Below are 6,070 nucleotides of genomic sequence, written 5' to 3' on the forward strand. Positions count from 1 at the left end.
CAGTTGAATGTGCAAACGACTGCTGCCGAGGAGAGTGAAGTAAATAAAACTTTTATAGAAACTATTAAAACCAATATGTGTAGCTTCGAACGTTTAGCTGGTGTGGGAGAGAGTTATTCACCAACAACAACAACAAATACAACTTATCAAACAACAAATAATATAATTGATTTAAATAGTTATTATGCATATTACACAAATAATCTTAATTACGGTTATATATGCGAAATTTCGCCAAAAAGTACCGTTGAGGCAGGTACACATAGCGCGGAAACGGAAAGCGTACAGCATAATGTACCACATTTGGAGTGGACTTTTCGTCCAAATAGACAGGAAGCTGTTGAGGAAAGAAATAGCGGCATTTATGAGGAAGTAAATATAACAGATTTCTATGCGACAGACACTGTACACAATAACCCAAGCCAAGATACTGATATTAATAGTTTAAGTTATAAATATGCAAGCAATCGTACAGTGGCAAACACAGCTGTTAATTGCAATGACAGTTGCAAAGCCACGGTTAGTAAACGTAGTAATAATAGCAGCAATGTTACTTGTAGTGCTAATGTTAATGTTAATGCTAATGTTAATTGTAATAATGTTAGTAGTATGCAAAATGCGAAAAACATTTGTAAATTAAATGCAACTCACGAAATTGCTGAGGACAATAACTATGCAATGATACTCAGCAGTTGTAAGCCGCTTAAATTTTCATTTGCCAGCGAATGGTTGGTTTAGCTAAGTGCAGTAATCAACTACATACATATGTGCTATAAATATGCTAAGTAATACAAGAAAAAATCTGTAACTGAAATGAAATTAAGTGTGACGCAATTTGTTGTTATCGTAATTAAGAAATGATTTCTAGATGTATGGTAGGGGTGGCAAAATTATCGGCAGAGAAAATTTAGCAAGACAGCCATTTGCTAAATTTTCCACAGAAATGAAAGAAAGAGAAAAAAGAAATTGAAGAGGCAAAATTTTATACGCAAACAACATTGTATGTATGTATGAAATACTTGATACTAAAAAATGTTTAAAATAAATAATACTTTATTTTTTTGTTTAAAAAGTACATAATTTGGATAAATTCAAAAACAAATATGAAATAATATAAAAATATTTTACTTCGAAAATTTTAATAAAAAAAATGTTTAAAATCACGTTTTATTAAAAAAATTACTTTGAATAATGCTTAAAAAAATTTTTTTTTCAATATTTTGAAAAAAAAAAATTAAAGTAGTAATGATTAAATATGTTGTTTTGTGAAAGAAAATAATAACAAAGATTATTATTATTTTAAATTAACTTAAATTTAATGTTAATTCATTTTTTTTTATGGTTTTGAAAAAGTTTGAAATAATAAATAAAAATATTTAAGTTCGAAAATTTAAATTTTTGAAAAAATATTTCAAACACATTTTAATAAAATAATTACTTTGAACAATATATTAAAAACAGAACTTGTTTGAAAAAAAAATTTAAAATAACATTTTATAAAAAACAATTAATTTGAATAATGTGTTTGAAACAAAAATTTTTGTAACAGTATTTTGAAATAAAATATTTCGGAAAGTAATAATGATTAAATATCATGTTGTTTTCGAAAAGAAAATACTAAAAAAAATTTTATTTAAAAAATTGTTAAATTAATTTAAATTACTTATTAATTATTTTTTTTTAACTAATTTTTAATTTTTTTTTTTAAGTTTTGTAAAAAATAAATTTTAATAATTTTTCTTAAGTGTTTTGAAAAAAAAATAAAAAAAAAGTTTGAAATAATAAATAAAAAATATTATGGTTCGAAAATTTTAGTTTTTGAAAAATAATTCAAATAATTATTTCTTAAAAAATATTTTTCTTAAACAGTATTTTCGAAAAAATATTGCTATATTACATGAATTTGAAACAAATAAATTTTGAAAATTATTTATTATATATTTTGTTAAAAATTAAAAAAAAAACAACAAAATTTGAATATTTAACTTTGGAAACATTAATTTTTGAACAAAAAAAAATACTGGGTTTTTGAAACCTTTCGCTTTGAAAAATATTTAAAATATAATAATAATATTTCATTAAAAAAATTACTTTGAATTAATTAAATTTTTTCTTAAAGATATTTGAAAAACAGATTCAGATTAAAATAACAATATTTTGATTAAAAAAATCATTTTGAATTCATTTTTGAAATTAAAAATTTTAAAAATAATTTTAAAATAATTAAATTGAATAATTTGATAAAAACATTTTTGAAAAAAAATTAAAATATATGTAGGTATGTATTTCAAATAAATGAATTTTGAAATATAATTATGATATATATTTTTTTTTTAAAAAGTACTTTGAAAAAAAATTACATTTTTTTAATATTTAACTTTGAAAGATGTAATTTTTGTAGAAATATTTAAATATTTATTTCTTGAAAACTTTCGCTTTTAAAAATATTTAAAATATAATAATAATATTTTTCTTAAAAAAAATTACTTTGAATCAATTTTTGAAAACAAAAATTTTTAAATAATATTTTGAGAAATAATTAAAAATTTTTGTTAAAAACATATTTGAAAGAGATTCTAAAAAAATATTAATCATATTTTGTTTTGTTGTAAGCTTTGGAATATTTTGCTTTTGGTAAAAAGCTTCTAAATACCATTTTATCAAAAAAATAGTATTTTGAATTAAATTTTTGAAAAGAAAATTAATGATTTATTAAAAACTACTTTAAAAAAAAAAATTTATTGAAAAAATAACTAAATAATATTTTCTTAAAAAATTACTTTGAATTTCCTTTTTGAAAAAAAATTTAAATAATATTTATGAACATAGTTTCAAAAAAACAATGTTCAAAAATATTTTAAATAATATTTTGTAGAAACGTTTTACTTTGAAAATTATTGTTTTTGAAAAAAAAAATGTTGATCATACATACATATATTGTTAAAAAATTACTTTGTATTTCATTTTTGAAAAAAAAAAATTAAAATTATAATATTTATGAAATAAAATTATTTAAAATATTATAATTTATGAAATAAAATAATTTCGAAAAAACAAATTGTTAAAAAATATTTAGAAAAGGCTTAAAAATAATTCAAATAATATTTGTTGAAAGGTTTTACTTTTAAAATTTTTATTTTTGAAAAAAAAATTAAAACCATATTGTGTTAAAAAAAAAATATTTTGAATATCATTTTAAACAAAAATTTAAATAATATTAAAAAAACTACTTCGATTTTTTGAAAAAAAAATTATTACTTAAAAAGTAAAATTTAAGATAAATTTTTTGGAAGCAAAATAAATTTGGAAAAAAGTGGTGAACTTGTTGTACTGCAGCATTTAAACAACAAATATAAATATTTATATGCTAAGAGTATGCTATTTGCAAACATAATATATTTTATATTGTAGAACATATATAATTAAAAAAAATATAAAAAACAAAATACTGTTATATTGCTAATGATTATTGTTGTAAGTAAACATATAGCAGTTTTATAAGCGCGTAGTTACAAATATATAGAATAAATAGCAATAGTTTAATATATTTTTTGCAATTTCCATACTAACTACAAATATATATACAATTACAAACATACATACATACATGCATACATGCCAATTTTGCAGCAATGGTAACAAAAGCTTTTTAAACCAAAAACTGCAAAAGTAGCTTGCATTAAAATAATAAAATTACTTCAGTTTATGATAAATAAAATATTTATACAAATACAATTACGTAAGGAAAAATAATAATAAAAACAGTTACAGTTTTTTTAAGTGCAATAATAAACAAATTAAATAACAAATAAATAAGTAAGTAAATAATCATTATTATTATTAATATTTTATAGTTAAATTTTATAAAATTTCAAACTATTAAGTTAAATTAAATATTTTTTACTTAATTGTTGTAAGTTAAGTGCGTGTTTTTTGGTATTTTATATATGTATAAACTGAAAATACTCTTAGCTGTTAGTTTATGAGAATTTCTAATAATTTTTTGTTACAAATGTTACAAATATAAAACGAAAGTGAAAATAACTGCAAAGCAGCCATTTTGCAGATATTTTCATTATTTTGTATGCAATAAAATTAAATTTTGTCTCTACGTTTTTTTAATAAATATAATTTTTATACAAGTTAAAATAAAGAAGTTTTTCTTAAATGTTATAATATGACATATAATTTTTAAAACCATCAAAAGTCAAACTAATATTCAAAAAGTACGAAAGCGCAATGTTCGGGTGCAACCGAACATTTTATATATTTAACAACTTGCAAGAATCAAAGCCATGGCAATACCATAAGGTGCAAAATGTCAACCAGAGGATCGGAATCCAAGCAATTATATATATATGTACTACATACATATGTATAGCTCATGCACTGACCACATGCTAATAAGCTGTTCCATGACATTCATTAAGGTACCTCACATACCAACACCAATCATATGGACTAAAGTCACCCGGTTGTCTTCTTCTTCTTAATTAGCGTAGACACCACTTACGCGATTATAGCCAAGTTAACAACGGCGCGCCAGTTGTTTCTTCTTTTCGCTACGTGGCGTCAATTGGGTATTCCAAGCGAAGCCAGGTCCTTCTGCACTTGGTCCTTCCAACGGAGTGGAGGTCTTCCTCTTCCTCTGCTTCCCCCGGAGGGTATTGCGTCGAATACTTTCAGAGCTGGAGTGTTTTCGTCCATTCGGACAACATGACCTAGCCAGCGTAGCCGCTGTCTTTTAATTCACTGAAATATGTCAATGTCGTCGTATATCTCGTACAGCTCATCGTTCCATCGAATGCGATATTCGCCGTGGCCAATGCGCAAAGGACCATAAATCTTTCGCAGAATTTTTCTCTCGAAAACTCGTAACGTCGACTCATCGGTTGCTGTCATCGCCCAAGCCTCTGCACCATATAGCAGGACGGGAATTATGAGCGACTTATAGAGTTTAGCTTTTGTTCGTCGAGAGAGGACTTTACTTTTCAATTGCCTACTCAGTCCGAAGTAGTATCAATATCATCGGCATACGCCAGCAGCTGTACACTCTTATAGAAGATGGTACCTTCTCTATTTAGTTCTGCAGCTCGAACTACTTTCTCCAGGAGCAGGTTGAAGAAGTCGCACGATAGGAAGTCGCCTTGTCTTAAACCTCGTTTGGTATCGAACGGCTCGGAGAGGTCCTTCCCGATCCTGACGGAGCTTTTGGTGTTACTCAACGTCGGTTTACACAGCCGTATTAGTTTTGCGGGGATACCAAATTCAGACATCGCGGCATAAAGGCAGCTCCTTTTCGTGCTGTCGAAAGCAGCTTTGAAATCGACGAAGAGGTGGTGTGTGTCGATTCTTCTTTCACGGGTCTTTTCCAAGATTTGGCGCATGGTGAATATCTGGTCGATTGTTGATTTTCCAGGACTGAAGCCACACTGATAAGGTCCAATCAGTTTGTTGACGGTGGGCTTTAATCTTTCACACAGTACGCTCGATAGAACCTTATATGCGATGATGAGGAGGCTAATCACACGGTAGTTTTATGGATTGGGCATAGCACACTTAAATTCCAATCGTTGGGCATGCTTTCGTCCAACCATATTTTACAATGTACACCCGGTTGTCGAATGTTTGTTATATGTGGACTAGGTGAGGTTTTCGCCCAATTTTATCCATTTCAGGCACAAAGTTACACATTTATCAGTAAAACACGATCTGGCATTTTTATTGGTATACCTCACACATTGGCCGATATATGAGGTATAAATTCACCTGGACGTTCGAAAATCATTATTCCTGAATATTAATTATACTTGTATATCTCACACCTTGACCGATATTCGCGATAAAAAGTCTACTATAAGTACTAGGGTCCAAATATAGAACAGGGGCTTGAACAGTTTTTGTTGAATTTGGTCAATTTAAGGTCATAAGTTGTATCCCGTTATATCAATTGATTCATCATTTGTATACTGGAAAGGGAAGAGTCAGATGGAATTCAATATTGTGTTATATGGGAAGTAGGCGTGGTTGCAGTTCAGTTTCGCCAATTTTCTTACTGTGACATAAGAAT

This window comes from Bactrocera tryoni, chromosome 3 (genome assembly GCF_016617805.1).
Source record: "Bactrocera tryoni isolate S06 chromosome 3, CSIRO_BtryS06_freeze2, whole genome shotgun sequence".
NCBI lineage: Eukaryota > Metazoa > Arthropoda > Insecta > Diptera > Tephritidae > Bactrocera > Bactrocera tryoni.